The sequence below is a fragment of the Chinchilla lanigera genome, unplaced genomic scaffold (assembly GCF_000276665.1).
Source record: "Chinchilla lanigera isolate Chin_1 unplaced genomic scaffold, ChiLan1.0 scaffold00020, whole genome shotgun sequence".
Classification (NCBI taxonomy): Eukaryota; Metazoa; Chordata; class Mammalia; order Rodentia; family Chinchillidae; genus Chinchilla; species Chinchilla lanigera.
In genome coordinates, this window is record NW_004955421.1 from 24,902,007 (window position 1) to 24,923,413 (window position 21,407).

Here is a 21,407-nt window from a genome sequence, read left to right on the forward strand (position 1 = left end):
GTATGCTTTTACAGGGTTGGAAAAAAGTCAGAAAATGTTCATAAACGTGCAAAGGTGGTATGAAATTTAACCTTTGGATCCGTACTGGGAATTTTATTGAGAACACAGAAAAGTCTGTCAGTTTTAGTCTACAGTGGCAGAGTTGGGTGTGCAAAGCCCAAAACATTTATTAGGTGGGTCTTTCCAAAAAGCTTGCTGAACTGCTTTTGGTCACTGGTAGGAGAGTGGCTAAGACCAAAGGCCTTGAGGTCAGAATGCTCGATGTTTATTTTGTCTCCTTCACTTACTGTGGAAACTTGGAAGTGCTGTTTAATCTTTGTACACCTTAGTTTCCACATCTGTAAAACGGTGACAAGAGCACCAACCTCAAAGAACTGAAGAAAGTGTAATAAAGAAAGTAAGAATCCATGTAAGGAGTTTAGAACAGTGCCTGGAACTTGGTTAGTGCTAACACTTCTCGTCCTTATTATGCTAACTTTCTTCATGATAAGGACTAATGCTCTTGTTGACATCTTTAGCTGATTAATTCAATTAAGGAAGGCAGGCCCTTCTCGATCTACGTTGCCTCTCCCTTATCAGAACCCGGCAGGTTGCTCTGGTTCCTCTTGCCTGAGGTCAGAGCAGGCAAAACACAGATAACAAGCCCACAGGCTCCCGTGCTGCAGCGCAGCTGCCGATCCTTGCCATTGGCCTTGGGCTCCTGGGCCACTCAACTATTTGAGTGGGCGTGGGAAAACCCTGTGGACTTGGAGAGTGAAGCAAACCTGGGTAAACGTGTTCCTGATCCCCAGTGGCTGGGAGGCTTCTCTTGGGCATAGGAACCACACTGAAGGAAAGGGTGTCCTGGGAGTGAGTGCAGTGGTCAGCTATTGCTGAGGTGACCTCATGGGACCCAGTCACCAGCTGGAGCACACCAGCCCTACTGGCAACTGGTCCACCTGCAGGAATTCATTACTTTGTCCCCACGAAGAGGGTAGAGATGGGGCAGACATTGCACTCAAGTGACAGATGCGGCACCTACACCTACATCCAGCTTTGCCTACCATTGAGCAGCAAAGGGCCCAGTGCGGGTAACATCAGTGTTACATGAAGGGCATGTCTGCTGAGCCTGGGAGGGAGTGGGTTTCCTCCTACCGAGAGCCCCTGAGACAGGATCTTTCTGGAATACTGTGGATCTGACCCTAAATCAAGGTGAGGACCTGATGTGACTATTGCAGAACATGTCAAGACCAACAAGCAGGCTGTGGTGGTGTGCCTGCTTATGGCTGCAATTCAGACATTCTAGCTCGTTATTCAACACTTACCACCTTGCCCAGCATTGCAGTACACTCCTATAATCCTGGCAATCTGGGAAGCTGAGGTGAAAGGATTGTAGGTTCAAGCCCAGCGTGGGCAACTTAGTGACTAAGCAGGACCCAGTCTCAAATAAATAAATAAATACATAAATACATAAATAAATAAATAAATAAATAAAATGCTGAGGGCGCAGCTCGGTGTGAAGTCCCTGGGTTTAATCTCCAACACCAAAGGAAAAACAGACACAACAATCAGAACCAAACCCCATCACGAACTCATCAGGAGTTCTGTGCTTTGTTTGTCTTCGATCTCGTTTATCTTTGTTTAGCTCCTCAGGCAAATTGCCCTGGAATGGAATTGCCAGACTTAGGGTTACAGGCGACAGTTTCCCAGTCAGTTATGGATCTTTAATGTTTGCTTTTTGAGGTTTGCAGTTCACCTCTCAGTAAACATTAAGGAGTGGAAGGGACATATTCAAAGGCACTGTGGTTAGAGGCATGGGTTCCAGGTTCAAGTGTGAGGGATTTCCTAACAGCCAGGCACTCAAAAGAAAGGCCAAAGACATTCTTTCCCTTATCGTTCTGCTGTGTGTGCCAAGCAAGGCGACCTCGTATGTCCTCGTAACTCAGAGGACGTGTGACCTTGTGCAACATGGAATTGTGTGTTGGAGGAGGTGGGAGTGGGAAAAGGGAAAAAATATAATTAATTGTTACCACAGGGAAAAGTTGAGCTGGGTGGATGTTTAAAATGATTCACCTGGATCCTTGACTCAAGTGACTTAATGAGTTTCTGCAACGCCTTCTGATAAAAGTTTGGCCAGGGAGACTGTTTTGCCCAGGGTGTAACCACCTTAAACCGCCTTGACTGCTGTGTAGAAACAACTGCCGTTTTGCAAAGTGATGATTCAAAGACTGAAAAGTAGAAGGGAGGTCTCTCCTTAAGCAGACTGTGGCTTTCTGTTTTGTTATTTATTTATTTATTTATTTAGTTTTGGTCTTTCTGAGACAGGTTCTGGCTGTGCAGTGCAGGCTGGACTTGAGCTCACTTTACAGCCCGGGCTGATCTTGAACTTGCAACGATCCTCCCGCCTCAGCTTCCTGAATGCTAGGACTACAGATGTGTGCCACCATGCCCAACCAGACTGTGGCTTTTGGATTCCACCTGGCACAGGCTGCAGCTGTTTAACCTACCAAGGATAAAGAAATATGTTTTTAAAAACATTGGAGGTGAAAGTACATTCAAACAGCGGGACTGTTAACACAGCCCGAGAAGGGTAGCAAAAGAGAATAAAGTAGGCGAAACAAGTTGTTGTTAGAAATTCATCCAAACTAAACTGTAAAACAGGAGTGCAGGCGATGATGGAGTCTCCTTTCTGTGAGAATAATGGATTCAACAAGCGCGTGCTAGCTCTTAACCAACACATTGAAAATCACGGTGTCCTGCTGTACTGAGGTGCACTGCGCTTGGGAGATGATCCCTGCTGTTAATTTTAAAGCTATATATATATATTTTTTTCTGTATCTAATTCAAAATCCCAAAGGTCCTACCTGGTGGAGAACTCTTTCTGAAGCAATACAGTGGTGTTAACATGTCTCTTAAATTCCACTAACTTAATGCTCTAAGCAAGTCCAGACAGTATCATGGTGTACCTGGTCTGTTACGGCTGGGCAATAGCTAGGGTTTCAGACTGTCCCTTTTACTTCTTTTGAGGAACTTAAGAATCCATCTGCTCTGGAACATGTGACTGTCCTAAGGTACTGCCATGTCCCTAGGGTTTTGGTCTCTGGACGTATAACACGCCTCTGTCTGAAATGCAGTGCATTTATTTATTATTTAAAGGAAATCCAGATTCCTTCACAATTTTTACTTTGTTGCTTCATCTTTCTGTGTCCATTAAATGTGCTCTCTCTTCTTCCTCTCTTTCTCTCTCTCTCTCTCTCTATATATATATAGTTATATAACAGCATACACATATCAAAAATTTTATTTGTCCTTTCCCCCGATATTTGGTGAGTTGATACTTTTCTTTCTCTTCTAAATATGTCACATGTAAATCCCCCTAAGCATTGTTGATACTTATTTAGGACAATATTTTAAAAGTAAAATGACTAGATCAAAGAGTTTTAATATTTTCATACCTTTGGTCCATCTGCCAAGTTACTTTCTGCAGAGGTGACCTACATACATGTCTATCAGTGTACACAATGGCCGGAGCAATTGTTTAGAACAGAGTTGTCTCATCCCTGGGTCTCATTGTTAAACACAAAGAAAAGAAAAAAATTGCTTCTTTATAAACCAAAGTGGTGTTTATATTTATTTTTCTGATTAGTAGTTAGACCAAAATTATCTTTCTATGAATAATTAGTATTTTTTTTTTGCAAAAATATAGCTTTTCTGGCTATTTGCTCAGTTTGCACTAAACTTTTTTTCTTTGTTTTTCTGAGACAGTCTCACTATGCAGTTCAGGCTGGACTTGAGCTCACTTTGCAGCCCAGGCTGGTCTCAAACTTGCAATAATCCTCTTGCCTCAGCCTCCCAAGTGCTAGGAATCCAGGAGTGCACCACCATACCCAGCTTTTTTTCATTTTCATTTTCTTTTTTTCTTGCACTAAACATTGCATATTATTCTATTATAACACTTGAATTAAAAAATCCAAATTACTGAGCTTTTATTTTACTGCATTGATTCTCTTTCCTAATAATTCCCTGAAGTAGACAATTTTGTTTATACCCATTACAATGCATAAGCGGTTAAATAATTGTGTACGGGGTTGGAAGAGATACAGATTCCAGTGTGTTACTAGAGAACCTTCACTCTTAATACCCTGAGCTGCTCTATCACTTTTTAAAGTCATTTTTTGAGATATCATTTATATTTATCCTTTTTAGGTGTACAGCCACGAATTTTGACCATATACCGTGGTTAATATAGATTACTTTTACCAGCAGCCCCTTCTAGGCAGCCTTCTTTCCCTCTTCCCACCCCTATAAACCGCTGGTCTGTCTTCTGCTATCTAGTTTCACGTTGTCCTGAATGTAGGAGAAATGAAACCCCACAGTCAGTGGTTTTAGTGTCTGCCTCCTTCTTCTTGGTGCCATGCCACTGTAGGTTTTCCATGTGGTTGCCTGTGTCGGTAGTTTATTCCTTCTTATTCTTATGAAAGCAGTGATGGTGAACCTTTCATAGATTTCAAAGACACAACAGCCCACCGCCTCCTCCATGCCATGGGCTTGCCACTCGTGGTATTCAGTGTTCTATTGTGGATCTAACTTAACTTTTTTTTGCTCTTTTTTTCTTTCCTTTCTTTCCTTTTCCCCTCATTTTATTTTTTATTTTGAGGCGGAATTTCACTAAGTCACTAGACTGGTCTTGAACTTGCGGAATTCCAGAAAGCTGAGATTACAGGTGTGTGTCACGATGCGAAGCTGGGTTGCTTTTTGCATGTGTATCACTCAGTGCTCTAGGCACAGCTTGTAAGTCCTGACAGTGTCCTGGTCCCCTCTGGGGTCTGAACATAGCTCTTGAATATGGTTTGGTTCATAGATTTCCATCGTAGGAAAGAGGTAGAGAGGGATCATGGTGAGCAGTGCACTGTTTCACTGGTAGTAAATGCATGGAAATTATGCAAATGTTAGGTCTCTTCACATATCAGTTAACCTAACAAAACAAAGGAACACAATCTTTTAATAAATATCAATGAAGGTTGGGATACGGGGTGGGGTGTACATTTCTATATGACTTCCATTGACGTCTGCAAATGTGGAATGATACAGCACGATCTATGCATTTTTCTAGATTAGATCTGTTCATTCAGTTTCCAGGCAGGTGTACAGAAGACAAACTTGAATGCAGGTATTCATAACAGAGTTATCTATAAGGCCTTCACTATAAGGCCTTCATTTTAAACTACTCAAATTAGAAAACATGTAAGTTAATTACAGTATTACGGTATAAGTGAAAACTATGTAGATTTAACATGAGAATTGTATGACTGCTAAAGCAAGCCTGAAACTAAAGGAGATCATTTGTAATTTAGGATTGGTGGAAATCTATTGTGGCAATTCAAATTTCTTCTATTGGGAAGGACCAGAATGAGATTACCTAGGAAAATTTATGCAGAGAGCATAGACTATATGGAAGTGAAGCTAGAGTATTTTGTGCTCTGGCTTTATCTTTCCTGTCTCTTTGCTTTCAATTTGGGTTTCAAACATATTAAGGGGATTTTTCTCTATTATGTTGCATCCATTCTAATTTTCATGGATGAGGGTCAGATGATTCATTTGCTTTGGTGATTAGTGCCTGTGCAACATGCCTCTGGAAGAACTAATAGTGATCATCTTAGTCTTTCACCTGACAAATAAGAGAAATAGTTTTGTATAGCTCAGCCAGTGGTAAGAAGTGTGAGATTAGGAGAAAGCACATGTTTGGTTTCAAGGTCTTGGCACTTTCCCCCTTGGCTTCTTTCAATCACTATCCTAGCTCTTTGGTGGAAATGTAATGAATAGTCTGTAAGTGCTGTGTAGGAGTGAAGGGAGAGTGAAATACCATGAACCATGATTTGTGGGAGTTTGGGATGTTAAAATTTGGTGAAATGATGGCACATTCTACATAGACTGTAATAAGAGTCATTTGCCTGCTAATGAAAGAAGGAAGAGAGGGGTAATTGAAGAGATAAGAAGTAGTTTGCCTACCGATGAGGCTTAACTTTTGTGTCACCAGGCATTAGGTATGGATACCTCAACTTTGCACTGTTTACCTACAACATTTGAAGAAGTGCTACATGATAAACATTCATTTAATAAATATATCGATAAAGGATAGAGTGAGGGCTGATCAAGGCAGACTGATTTAGGAGTGCATCCCGAAATAAAAATGGTAGACATCTAATAGAGTAGAAGATTGAACATTTCACAATGAAAAAGATATGTATAGCAGAAAGCAGGGTAAATTGTCTGCACCAAAAACACAGGCTTCATGCCATTGGAGGGAATGGATATGGAAGGACCTTGTCTCAATCTGATAAAAACCATTTATGACAAACTTAAGGCCAATGTTAAGTGAGGAACGTTTCCCTCTAAAATCAGAAAGAAGACAAAGATGTTGATTATCACCACTACTGTTCATTATAGTACTTGAATGTTAGCCAAAGCAATCAGGGAAGAGAAAGAAATAAGAAAGGATACTTAAAAGAAAGAAGGGAAATTATCATTATTTGTAGAAGGTACGATCCTTTACATAGACTCTCAAATAATTCCACCTAAAGAATCCTAGAATTAATAACCAAATCCACCAATGTAGCAGGATACAAACCCAGTACATAAAAATCAATGGCATTTCTATACACTGAAAAGGAACTCACAGAGAAAGAAATTAGGAAAATAATACCATTCACAATAACATAAGAAAAATTAAATACTTAGGAATGGACCTAATCAAGAAGGCAAAAAATCTCTACAACAAAAACAATATACTCGGAAAAAGGAGATCAAAGAAGCCATCAGAAAATTGGAAGATATCCCCCGTTCCTGCATAGGCAAAACCAACATTGTCTAAATAGCTATACTTCCAAAATTGATAAATAGACTTAAGGCAATCCCAGTCAAAATACCAACAGCATTCCTCATAGAACTAGAGGAAACAGTCCTAAAATTCAGATGGCATCAGAAGAGACCTAGAGTAGTAAGAGCAATCCTGAGCAGTAGGAAAAGCAGGAGACCTTACAACCCTGGTTTTCAAGTTGTATTACAAAGCTGCAGTGATCAAAACAGCATGGCACTCACAAGGAAAAGACACACTGATCAGTGAAACAGGATTCAGAAGCAATCCCAGGCACATTCAGCTGTCTGACCTTTGCCAAAGAGGCTAAAATATACAGTGGAGGAAAGATAGCCTTTTTAATAAGTGATGCTGGGAAAACTGTATTTCCATATGCAGAAGATTGAATATAGGCCCATATCTCTCACCATGTAACTAAAATGAAAATGAGTCAAAGATCTAACTGTTAAAACAGAAACACATAATCATCTGGAAGATAAAACAGATAAAGCTCTGGAGGATATAGATCTAAGCAAGAATTTTCTGAATAGAACCCCAACGGCACAAGAAATGACACCAAAGGTTAATAAATGGGATTATATCAAATTACAAAGATGCACAGCAATAGAGTGATGATACAACTTATCAAATGGGAAACAATTTTACCAACTAAACTCAGACAGAAGATTATTATCTAAAATAGAACTTATAAAATCAGACCCTTACAAAATAAAAGACCCAGTGAAGAATGGACAACTTAAATGAGTAAACACTTCCCAGAATAAGAATTACAGATGCCCAATGGATACATGAGAAAGTGTTCAATAGCTCTGCCCATTAGAGAAATGCAAAGTAAAACAACCTGAGTTTTCCTCTTCCTGCAGAAAGAGCGACCGTCAATAAGTAATCAAATAATAAATGCTGCTGATGATAAGGAAAAGAAACCTCTATACATTAATGGTGGAAATGTAAACTAGTATAAACACTTTAGACATCAGTATGGACATTTTTCAAAACAATGAAAAAGGTAGAAATTTCATTCAACCCAGCTCTTCCCCTTCTAGATATCTTCTTGAAAGAGTTTAAGACACCATATTGCATTATACAGACATGCTCCTGTTTATAGCAGCATAATTCATAATGGCTAAATCTTGAAAGCAATCTATATGTCCATCAACAGACGAATGATACAGAAAAGATGGTAGAGATACACAATGGAGTACTACTCTGCCCTAAGGAAGGATAAATTTGAGTAATTTGTAGGAACATGGATGCATCTGGAGACCATAAAGTTAAGTGAAATGAATTAGAAACAGAAGCTTAAAAACCTAATAAGAAACCCAAAGCATAAATGAATTGAAGAGCAAAATAAAAGATAGATACTAAAAAACAGGGAGATAGATCTTTTCCAAGGGGAAGTGGAACTGAGAGATGGAGGAAGAGAGAGGGATGGGATGGGAAAAGGATGAAGAAAGAATTAAGACATATTATGTCCATCTCCCAACTCCCCATGAGGAATGTAACCATTATGCACTGCAAACACGCAGTATAAAAGAGTATATTACATGCTAGACACTGGATAGGACTCAGAGAGTGAGGGGAACTGAATGAAGTAACAAAGATTAGTGTTGTGAAGGAAATTTCAAGATGTTGGATGCAGAAGCCATCAGAAAGTAGCACAAAAAGGGGGCGGGAAGTTCCTTTGGGCTGAGTGTGTGGGGCCAACCGATTGGCTACTGGAAGTGAAATAATAGGAAAGCCTTCCAGGAGACCCTGACCTCTAAACTGAGACTTGATGGAAGGAGAGGAGAGACCGAAGTGAAAGGCCTTGGCTGCCTAGGGAGGAGTTTTGATGCATGACTTAACCTCGTATTCCCTTTGTAGAGAGAAATAGGGAGTCAGTAAAAGATTGTAAATCAGGGATTGATGGGACAAAATTTATCTTACCGTGATCACTCGGTTACAGACTGGATGGTGGGTTGGAGGGAGGCAGCCTGAAGGTGAGTGTTACAGATGGAGGACTGTTAGAGTGATTCAGGCCACACTTGTGCTAAGTCAAGCTCACCAACGTGGAGATACGGTGCTGCAAAAGAACTGCTGAGACTGGAGGGAGTGGAATTCACAGGAAGTGGTAAGGCCTGCAGAGAAGTGAGGCCAAAGATGAAAACCAAGTTTTCTGATTTAGGCTACTGTGTGGAGGGTCATGAGACCATGATGAGATCCACAGCCCTAGAAGAGTCGCAGCTTTAGGACGGGAGAGAAGGAGCAAGAGAGGAGAAAGTGATGTTTTTCTTTTTTTAAAATTCAGATTCTCATGGTACATCCAAATAGAGATGTCTCATAGGAAGGTAGAAATGAGGAAATGGTGAAGATTTGAGCTAATGAAATACAGGTATGGGGTTAGGGTGAAAAGAGTACTAAAGAAAGACTCTGAAGAAATGTGAAGCCATGATATGAATTTGGGGATGTTACTCGTGTTAATGTAAGGTACCCGAAACTACAGAGAGCAGAGATGAATGTTTCCAGTACGTTGCTTTACATTAGTCTATAAGAATCAGAACTTTAACTGTGCTTAAACAAAAGTTGAGAAAGAATCCCAGTGCAGTGCAACTAGGTTCCAAGCTACCAACCAGGGCAGCAAAGAATCTCTTGGTGCTCTCTTTAACTTTACTGTTACCTTTGCCTCTTGATAAAACAAGCGTTCTTTGTAAGGTGAGGCCAACAGTCTGAAACATTTCATTAATTTAAAATTAATCATAAAGACCTTAACACTGTCATGTTAGGAGTTCTTCAGTATATTTTGCGTAAGGTTAAGTTTCTTTTGCCTAATTATGATAATTCTGAGTAAACTTCGTGCAAACATTTGAAAAACAGCACATCATTTGACTTTTATCATGATCTAGTGAACTGGGGAGGAGAGTTATTGTTTTTCTTTCAATTTTATAGATGAGAAAATTGAAGCTAGAAGAGGTGAAATGATCTATCCAAGATAAGTTACTATCTAGTAGGTGGCAGATTTGGAAATGTATTTCAGGAATCTGGGCCATAGATACGATTACAAATTTTTACAGCATTTCCATAGCAGCCTATCATTTTGGAGTCAGATTAAAGAATTTAACCAGTGTTTAAGATTATCCAATAATAGCCATTGAGCATGTGCAAGGCATTGCATAAGGGACTGGAGAGATATAAAGGCACGTATACAGCAGCTTGGGGAACTGAAAGTTTTCTAAGGCATATAAAATGGAATTGCACAGTCAAGTAAAAGACAGTACTCGAGATACCAAGTGATAGTAATAATTCAAGAGGATGTATAATATGTAGAAATGGAGACTAGCTCTCTAGGGATTCAGAGAGGTCATCTGCAAAAACTTTGTAAGAGTAAGTATCACTTAAATTTAGTTTAGGGACCGAACTTAGAGAAAAATGGAAGCACTTCAGGCTAGGACACAGAAACGACAAAGGAAAAGAGAAAGGAAGATCAAGATATGCTCACACACTGCCAAGTTGGCTGGAATAGATTGTTTATATAATGATACCATATCAAAGTTCCATGGAGGTAAACTGAGTAGATGCTGTAGAGATTTCAAATATCAAACAAGTAATCTAAATTATTTTATCAAGGTAGTTTAAAAATCAGATGGTTATTTCAGTGGAAGATGTCAGAGATTTCACTGTATTTGTTGATTAATTTGATGAAATTGATTTCTTCTATTGTTCTACTTCCTAATCACAGTTTTGGAAAACATTTGCCAAAGATCAGCTAAATTGAAGTAATAAAACTTTAAACAGAATTCATGTGCTATTTTTTATTCAATTACTAAGATTTTTGAAAGCAATTTTCAGAGGCCCTTCAGAAAAGGTTTTACCTGATGAGGGAGACACACTCTTCAGCCTCCTTCGGGGACCATCAGAGGAATTTCCGTGAGGTTAGCTCTTACTGCATTCACTGGATCGAGGACTAGCACACTGAAAATGACAACTTTTTCCAACAAGGGAAAGCAAATCTCAAAGCCTGACAAAGCCAGAAAGCGTGGTTGTGGCAAATTATCAGCATATAATTACAGAACATGATCACATCTGACACTTAAATCATTTGTTTAAGGTGGGTGTGGGTGCGTGAGCGGGCACACACACACCCTGGTACTTAAGGAAGCTAACGCTGAGTCTACTCTCGGTCTTATCAAAACCACTATCTAGAAAAGATGACCCCTCTCAAAATTACTGCATGTTCACTGATAGCTCCAGTCTGCACTAAGATCTGACAAATTGTTAGTCAGTATGCTACTTAAGATTATCTCCGGGAGGTATCAAAGATGTTACAGCAGTGAAGATGGCCTAGCATGAACAGTGACAAGAACTAAAAGCCTCAGTATTTGCAGACCATTACACAGTGCTCAAGGTGAGCCAAAAGCTTCTGAGCAGGACGAATGAGTTCTGAGCAGTGAGAAGGAAAACTCATCATCTGCACCTACTTAGACTCTGAGACCCGAATCAGGAAATGCATTCCGTGGAGCATAGGAGTGCTGTGGCTCTCCTTCAAAAGAGAACACTTCCCAGCTTAATAAATGTTTGCTATCATTTGGTGAAGCCCAGTCAGGCACACTTTTGCGAGTGAACTGAGTTTAAGAGACACCCATGTGTACAAGTGGCCGATCCTTCTGATTCCGTGGAAGACATAATTCTCATTTCCAAAACACATGTGGACAGAAACTGTTCTGCTCCAGCATGAGGTGAAATTAAATCCAGCAGAGTAGCAATTCTGGGGATTGTCACTTTATAACACTACCTTATTTTTCTTCTTTAACATGGTTTTTCAAAAATACACGTCTGCGTCCTATAATACAAAGTACTAAAATGATTTTGACTTGAGTTATGTAAGTGATCTTTCAACTACAACTGGAAAGCTGTAATTCTGAATGAAGGTATTTACTATTTAATTTTTGTTAATCTGGTAGATCTTTACTGGCCTGGGGGAGGACTTTTACCATATTTTTATCATACATAACTTTGAACCTTCAGTTTCTGGCCTCTCGAATTTTGGTACACAATTATATTTGTTCCCAGAAGCTCTGCTATTGTGCACAGAATAGGAGAGTTAATCAGATACCACAAGATCTTAGAGTTAGGTAAAGCAAGCAATCAGCCAACCAGGGAGCCAACCAGCCAACCAGTCAACCAGCCAACCAACTAGCCAACCAGCCACCAGCCAACCAACCAGCCAATCAACTAGCCAACCAGCCACCAGCCAAACAACCAGTTAATCAACCAGCCAACCAACCACCAGCCAACCAACCAGGCAACCAACTAGCCAACCAACCAGCCAACCAGCCAACCAACCAACCAACCAACCAACCAGCCAGCAAACCAGCCAAAAAACCAACCAGCCAGCAGCCAACCAACCAGCCAACCAACCAGTAGCCAATCAACCACCAGCCAACCAACCAGCCAACCAAGCAGTCAACCAATTAGCCAACCAACCAGACAACCAGACAACCAGCCAATCAACCAACCAGCCAACCAGCCAACCAGCCAACCAGCCAGCAGCCAACCAACCAGCCAACCAACCAGCCAACCAACCAGCCAACCAACTAGACAATCAACAAACCAACCAGCCAATCAACCAGCCAACCAACCAAACAAACAAATAAATTAAAAGCAGCACTGCTTTGTTACTCTGACTTAGTTCTACCTTTGAGTTATCTGTAGACACAAAATTTGTTAGTGGTACAGGTCCTCAAAAACAGATTCCCCCAACTTCTAGCCTTGTTTTTCCCATACATTATGCTCTTAAATGTATTTGCTATATTTCTTCTATATCAAATGAATCTGTTACACTAACTTCTTTGTGTGAGTGTGGTACTAGAGATTGAACTGAAAGTTTTTGCAGGGAGCTAAATCCCCAGCCCTTTTTAAATTTTACTTTTCTTGAAATAGAGTCTTGTTAAGTCATTACATTGCCCAGGCTGGACTTGAACTTGCCATCCTCCTGCCTCAGCCTCTGAGAGTATTTTTTTGAGAGTGCTGGGTTTGTATGTATCACTACTTTTTTTTTTTTTTGAAGTTCACATCTGCCCATGTTTCAAACTGGTTTTTCTTAATAAAATTTGGTTGTGTAAGAATGCCCATCACTTTTTCTTATATGTATTTCATAAAAGAAGTTGAAAGATGTTAGTACTTGATTTTAAGTTAAGATAATGAAATCATGAAAGACATGTCTTATAAAGATGATTTATGGAAAAATGTCTTTGCTGGCTGTCTTCATAATTTTTATTTCAATAATCACCAAAAATCTATGCTTTGGTTAAGAAAAATGCAGGTAGATTAAAAATGGAAATATCACTTAGGTAATTCAGTCGAGGATTTTACCAAGCAACACCTTTGCTCTTGTACTGTTTTATGAAGGACTTAATTATTTATGCATTCATCCTTCCCTCACATGATGAAAGAATGAATACTTAATTCCCTATCATAGGAGAAGATCATGCTTAATCTGAGGCTGGAAGTGTAGGCAGTTTTCCCCGGTCCAGGGAGACAGCCATTGGATAGCCACTATGGTCACTGACCTTAAGATGAAATTGATACTTGTAGGAAGAAAAGGCAGAAAGGAATAAAGTCTTGGTTGACATTTTTATGATCATACTTACCCAAGAAACTATTTTTTGGATTTGAAGCTTCATGAAACAGTAAATTTCCTTGTTATTGAAGCCTGTTTGTGATGGAGTTTGTATCACCTGCTGTCAAAAACATCATCACAGATATTTTAATAGTGCTAGAAGACAATGGAGAAAGGTGTGTTCTCTTGTTTTCTCTCTCATGTTTCCAAAATACAGCACAGAAATGATCTTAATCATATTAATAAAAATATTAGAGTGCAAAGCACTTGGCTTGGAGGCAGAAGCCTAAATTCTTGTCCTGACCATGATGGATTTATGAGCTGCATGACACTGAACCAACCATTTACCATCACCAGCTTTCTCTTTTCTCTTTCAAGTAGGCGTAGCAACACCTTCCTTATAGTATTTCTATAAGAATGAAAAATGATGATGTATGTGAAGGTGCTTTGAAGACTAAAGGTCCATGTTAAATATTTTAAGTGTTAATTGCTCATTGACATGAGTCAGATTTTGTGAATATATTCTGATCTAAATCCTTCCAACAAATCTTGTAGGTGAGTGGTGGTATCCCCAATACACAAATGGGAGAAGTTATGCTTTGGAAAGCCCCCAAAATATACCCAAGGTCACACATATGGTAAATGATGGAAAGGGAATTCAGATCTATATTTATCTTAATTTAAATTTTTTCTTTACCTTAATGGGTCTTACGGTGAGATAAGCTTACGTTTCCAGCATGTCAAACTCCTGCATACAATTATAATAGGCACCAGGAACTGCTAACCCGTCTTCAGCACTTCTATATGGACACTGTCGTTGTTTCTTATGATCTCATTTACTCCTCCTGGGGAGTGGATAGCTTTTATTTACACTTTATGTATGAGAAAATGATATGCCTTGAAGTTACATTTCATCTAGAGTTTAATAGGTGGCAAGAGATCGAGGCAGGATTGAAAACTTATTCAAGGTTTGTCGGAGTCCTAATTCTTGAAGCTCTTACCTTTGAGTTGGGAAAAGTGTCAGTGATGTCAGGGCCAAGGAGAGCTATCTCGACTGTTGAGCTACAAGCTCACGGTGGGAGTTGAGGTCAAGTGTGCAGAGGAAGGCTTTGCTATGCAGTCAGCTCTGGCCACATGATCAGATGCTTTCTAGCCCTGTGTCCTCCTCCCTGTGTGGAGATAGGAACATTTGTGGGCAACCTTACCAGTGTACGTGGTGCCCAAGGCAGGCCAGGGGAGATGAAGGAGGACACCACGACCTGGCCAAAGCTTAAAAGGTAGCCATTGAAATTTTGCTGATAAGAAAAATGATCAGAGGGGGCTGGGGATTTAGCTCAGTGGCACAGCGTCTGCCTGGCAAGCACAAGGTCAAGAGTTTGATTTCCGGTACCAGAACCCCCCCAAACTCTCCCCCGCAAAAAAGAAAAATGATCAGAAAACCAACAATCCCCAAGCCTGTCAAATGCTAATGATTTCTGACAAGAATGGTTTTACTATTGGTCACTACCTCGAGCACTTTGCTAAATTCAGTTAAGCATGTGGAGTTATGATCGTGTACCGAGACTTTATTCTTCGACAGCAATGGTTTACTCTCTCTCCCCCTAATCTCAGAATGTAATCACTCTTGCTTCCTTTTTACCTTTCTAATTTGGGAATCTCATTTGCTGTAGCCTGGGAAATCAAGTAAACATGGTGCTTAGAACTGCATGCAAAATATGAATCAATATGAAAAGCAGTGTGGGGGACAGGCTTTCATGGATTGTCTCTGATGAGGGCTCTTTGTGGCTGCAGCGATTTTAGGTGGGTGCATTATTAGCTGCATCTCCCTAAGGAGAGCATTCAATGGGTCATCAAATCTAACCATCTAGAGCTCCAAGCATGGAAGCTGACTCAGAGCTAATAACAATGGGTAATATTTATTGCGTACTTAAGAGAATCCAAACAATACCTACACACATTATCTCATTTGCCCCCTGCCACAGCTTTGAACCAGAAACTATTATTATCCTTGCTTTACAGATGAGAAAACTGAGGTGAAATCACTTACTCAATTTATACAGCTATTAAGTAGTTGAGAAACAATTCAAATCAGCACAATTTGCGTGAATCTGGCCTTTGTAACCAGTTCTACTGAGTAGCAGGTACTTGCCTGAGCTAATCAGGATATCAGAGAATGGTAAAGATGAAAATTCAAGCTATCTAATTAACATCTGCCCCACCATTACAAACTGTGTCTTGATGTCTAAATCCAGTGTAAATGCATGTGTGCACGCATGCACACCCACACACTCACACACAGGTACCTGGTATATAAATTTTTCCAAAGTTATTGTTCAAGTCACCCGTTTTTCTCCTTACTCTCTCTTAACACTGCCTTATAAGAATTTTTATCATTCCCAGTGTGAGGGAATGCCAGTGTGAGGGTAGGGCCAGTGTGAGGATTTGGACTGTTGAAGATTATGCTCTTCTGCTGAGTTATCTTGAGGATAATAGGAAAAATACCTGGAGAAACTATCCCAAGTCCTAGTTTTGTAATAAGAGTCCAAAAATCAATGTGCAAAATTTCTCACCAGACTATTAGGTGCAAATACTTTCAAGGGTATATTTCCAATCGAAAGTCTATTTAAGGTATTTTGATCTTTTTTCGAAAGCTCTGAAACTAGAGATTTCCCAAGTTATTGCTTTATTTCCTCTGTCAAAGTTGAGAACGTCAAGTCAGTGTTTGTACCAGGGTGTCCCTGTCTTTCAAGGCTGTTTTGTGGTAGTTCCTTAAATATTTGTTGGCTTATGGTGTTAGGTTAAATCTTACTTGTAAAGGTAAATGACACAGGCCAAAATCTGAACAGACACCTCAGTAAAGAAAACATACAGGTGATAAATAAGTATGTGAAAAGATGTTCCCCATCACATAGCAAAATACTGGTGGAAACAACCGCGAGGAGTCACTGCACGTCTGTAAGAATGGCGATAGTCCAAAACAGGCACAGTGCTAATACTGACGAGGGCACAGAGCTATAGAACCCTCAGTCATTGCTAGTGGAAACGCAGCATGGTGGAGCTGTTTGTGAAGAAAATTTTGCAGCTCCATGCAATGTTAGATACCCTCTAACCATAAAATCCAGCCCTCACACTCTTCATTTTTTTCTTAATGGATCTGAGAAGTTATGTCTGCAGAAAAGCCTCAACATGGTTATTTATGCTTCCATTTACAGTGCCTAAACTTGGAAGCAACCATGCTTTCGTTCAGTAAGTGAATGGATATACAAGTTGTGGTACATCCAGGCAGTGGGATGTTAGTCTAAATAGATAAAAAAAATGAGCTATGAAGCTATGAAAAGACATGGAAGAGCATTAAATACATATTACTAAGTATAAGAAGCCAGTGTGGAAAGCTACACACCATGTAATTCCAACTAAGTGACATTCTAGAAATGGCAAAACCAGGAAGGCAGTGAAAATCTGTGGTTTCCAGGGGCTGAGGGAGGGATGAATTTTCAAGACAGCTAAAATGTCTGGTAAGCGCGATTATCGTTTGTTTGTTTTTGAAAGGGACAGTCTTGTTTGTCTTGCACTCTCAGTAACTACTTTTAACATTATAGTACTCAGTTATTAATTAGTCTTATTCTCTTAATTTTTAAATGAAATTTGTCTTTTTCATAACATAGAAAAAGAAAATAACCTGTATGATATTAAAAGGGTGGATACATACCTATTATACCCTTGTCCAAAACTATAGAGCATATAACACCAAAAGTAAATGCTATACTGGTGGATGTCTGTAATCCTAGTGCTTTGGGAGACTGAGGCAGGAGGACTGTGTTTGAGCCCCACTTAGGTAATAGAGTGAGTTAGTGAGACCCTGTCTCAAAATGCAAAACAAATGAATAGAAGGGGTGATGATGTAGCTCAGTGGGAAGGCTCTAGGTTCAATCCCTAGTGCTGTAAAAATAATAAGTAGAGCCCAATTCTAATGTAAACTGTGGTATTTGGATGACCATGATGTGATAGTAGAGGTCGGGCAAGTGTCACAAATGTATCCCTCTGTTAGAGGATGATACTAATGCAAGAGGTTGTGTATGTGTTGGGGACTCTCTTTACCCTCTGCTCGGATTTGCTGTGGATCTAATGTTCTGAACGATGAAATCTCTTTTTAAAAGTAGGTGGAAATTAACCACTGTTCACATATTTTCAGTAATTTTTATTACTAGCTTAGAAGATTTCTATTGCACAAGATAATTGTTACTCTTGGTGAAATTCTTTTGAAGTTATTAAATCTGCAGGATTTAACTTTTCAAATCAATATTTTGCATTAGTCTTATGAATACTTCCTTACCATTCATTTTTAATGTTATAATTTTTCAAGTATTTCTAGTAGAATTCTTATTTGGCCAAGTTTAGAATGTGTATGGGATTCATGTGTTTGAGGTTTCTGACTTCAAATGTTATTGTTTATATTAGAAAATGACAGCTTGAAGAAATCATGCCTATTTTGAAGAAAGGGTCAGTGAAACATAATTAAATCACTTTGCAAATTAGTGATTATAGCTCTTTGGTTGGCCCTATGGGCTTTCATATAGTTTGCACTAAGGGAGGGAGATAGATTTTCTTCTAATATCCTTGAGTATTGTCTTTCTCAGTTGAGAACTCCTGTGGGTCCTTGTGTTGAACTTTGCGTACATCAGTTCAAATCATGCAAGAAAGTGCAAACTTTCTGCTTGACTACCAGTAGCATAGATCAGGTATAGCACCCCTAATTGGCGAAGAACACGTCCTTGGCTGTTTTAGGCAAGTTTAATTTTTTCCTGTTTCCCATTTTCTCTCTTTTTCTATCTCACACAGGCCACACTTACCTGCACACACAGTTCTGGTATGAATTAGGGTCTGGCCCATTAGACAGAAACATTGTGCTCCAGAATGAACTTGCATTTCCTTCTGCATGCATGTATGTATGGGCAAACACAGGGCAAGGAACATAAGATGATACAGAGTCACATAGTTCAGACATACACAGACACACAGGCATAACAGACAGGGTATCAGAGGCATACACATAAACACACAGATGGGTACAGCCTCCCTCTAGACATACACAGGGGTACATGCATATATTTAAATGCAAAGATATGCAGACATGTACAAATTCACATACACAAACACACATAAAGGCAAAGGCACACATACATGTATATGCCTGCTTTCTTATTCCTGGGTTGTTCATTGTTATTGGTCATTTTTACATTTCTGGAACAAAATATCTGACAAACATGACTTAAGGTGAAAAAGCTCAACTTATGGTTTTGGAGGCTTTAGTCCATGGTCAGTAGGCTAAAGGCATCATGGTAGAAAGGGTACCTCACTGTATATAGGAAGCAGAGACAGCACATGAGACCCAGGGAGAGGAATGGGCTGAAGACGAGAATATGCCCTTCCAGGTAATGCCACCAGGGACCCCTTCCCCCAGACAGGCCCCGCCCACTTCCCATCGGCTGTGAACTCCTCAGTGTGCTCATGCAGTGAGTATAGTGTGAGTGTCTAGTTTTCAAAAGCCCCACCTCTGAACACACGAGACGTTTGGGGCGTGTTTTTTATCAAACCACAACAGTCACAGACTAGTATTTAAGTGAAATTTTATCTGTTTTGATTGTAGGACGTGTTGGTGGTAGACAGATTCCAGGATATATGAATTAGGTACTGTGTAGCTAGCTACATTTGCACTGTAATGTTATGTGTCCACGGTAAGTGAAAACACCTTCTTGGATCATCCCTTGAACCTAGGACCTCTGTTCTGTGCCCATCAACTGTGGACTTCAATCCTAATTCAGAGCCAAAGTGGAAAGAAGTGGTGATCAGAGCTATGAAAGAAACACCTGTATACACCATGAGCCTTTGGCCCAGACCAGGCCTCCTCCTGTGCAAATCTGGGAAATCACATTCCTCTGCACATTTTGGTCATTTGCTTGCTTTTTGCTTTTTCTGAAGATGAGAGAGAGGAAGAAAACACAGGAGAAAGAGAAGAGGGAGGGAGAGAGAGAAAAAAGACAGACAGAGAGAGAGAGAGAGAGACAACAAGGCTGCAGAAGAATACTTGGTAGAACTATGCTTCAAAGGTTTCCTAAACATAGAGTTCAGTTAAGCTGGATGCACCTTATCTAATTAGAGCTACATGGCCATAACTTTCTCTTTTCACCCAGCACATGTCTCCAAGTTTCCATCTCTGCATCTGCTCCGACAGATCTTTCTCAAGCAACTTTCACCATCACGTGTAAGTGCTTCCTTTGAAAGCTGATCATTACATGTGGTGAGTACTAGCTTATGTATCTGCTATTTCTCAACTGAAGCTCTGTTCAGGACACCATGTCATAGCATTGTGGTTATTTTGATGGGTGAGTGGGAAAATTTATTTACCTTCGGAAGTGAGAGGAGACATCTAAATGTAGGATAGATCTGATAATGATGAACACAGGGGGAAAATCCAACAACAATTAGAAATAGTAGCTACCGCTTATCAATCAATCACCTGCCATCCATCCAACTCCACATGGTAGGATTTGCATACATTACCTTAACACTGTCAAGAACTTTCTGTGGCAGGGGAGTGTTATTTTTAGTCTATGACTGAGGAAACAAGCTCAGTCTTCCTTAGACATTAAACCCTTCCTTCCATGCCCCCTTTTTTTCTTCCTAACCTACTCCCTCCTTCCCTCTCTCCCTTTCTTCATTCCTTCTTTCTTTCTTTTGCAGTATTGAGGATTAAACCCAGGACCTGCCTGTTGAACTATATCCCCAATACGGTAAAAAAAATTTTTTAATACAGTAACTAATTTACTAATTTGCTGAGGCTGGCCTCTACTTTGCGATTCTCCTGCTTCAGCCTCCTGAGTAGCTGGAATTACAGCCTTGCACCCCTATGCAGGGTGAAACACTTTTTTAAAGTGAGGTTTTAGATATAGAGATTATACCTATTGATTCAGATTCTCACACGTTAAAGTGGATTCTGGGAAATCACTCGTTAACTCTATTTTCCCCAGTGCTCTCACATGTACCGTTTCTCCTGGGTCTGATTTTATAAATGTGAGGACTGCAGCAGAAGGTTCCCAAACTGTGTCCTTCACTGCTTCCTGCAGACAGGAGGAGGAAGCGTGCACATCTGCAGCCAGACTGCCAGGATCCCAATTCCAATTACGCTGTTTGCTTCTTTTCTGACCTTGGGCAAAGGAATTAATTTTTCTGTACCTTAATGTTCTGCTCCATAAAATGGTGCAATTATAGCACCTACCTCACTGAATTATAATGAGGAGTAAGTGAGTCAACACGAGCAGCTCTGTTTGGTGTATGGCTAAAGCAAAACATGAGGTCAGTTATTGTGTTTTTAATTTTCACCCATACCTTTGCTCCCATATTTCCCTACAAGTTATTGGAGTAACCCTTTTCCAGATGTAAAGGTGAACAAGGATAAACATTTCTTCCACAAATGTCTCAGTGGATTGAATGCTAAATTGCTATTGAGAAGATATCCCTCCCTCATAAAAGAAAGAACTAGAGAGAAAGAGCTTGTGGTCCTAAAGGCCCCCTCAGCCCCAGACATAGCTGATTAACTAGATGGTCTGGTTAAGCCTGTGAAAACACTGACAGCAAGAGGAGTCTGTATTCAGGGCTATTTCATTGCTTTTTAAAAAATAGGATGAAAATTGACCAACTAGTAGCCTATGGAAATAGCTTAGTCAAACTGAGACTTGACTAAGAGGCTGATTATAATAAGGTAACGAGAAAAACGAGCAAGGCATTTGAATGGAGAGGTTGTGTGGGTGGCAGGCTTGTTTTTGAGGCAACTGACAGTATAACTTTATTGGGCTATTATTTCAGTCAAGTGAAATAGCTGTGTGACAAGCCAAGGCAGCTCCAAAACAATGCATGTGTGCTGTCCTTTGCCTCTTTCTCTTTCTTTCTTTCTCTCTCTCT

General features: G+C 39.9%; 1 long non-coding RNA gene across 1 annotated transcript; it reads right to left on the reverse strand.

The window, feature by feature from the left end:
• Positions 1 to 10,732: 10,732 nt before the first annotated feature.
• On the reverse strand, positions 10,733 to 14,603 carry LOC102012206. Its single transcript, XR_260826.2, has 4 exons — positions 14,450 to 14,603; positions 14,146 to 14,293; positions 13,480 to 13,569; positions 10,733 to 10,847 (listed from the first exon to the last, which is right to left on the reverse strand). It is a non-coding gene; the product is annotated as an uncharacterized LOC102012206 (long non-coding RNA).
• Between the last annotated feature and the right edge of the window lie 6,804 nt (positions 14,604 to 21,407).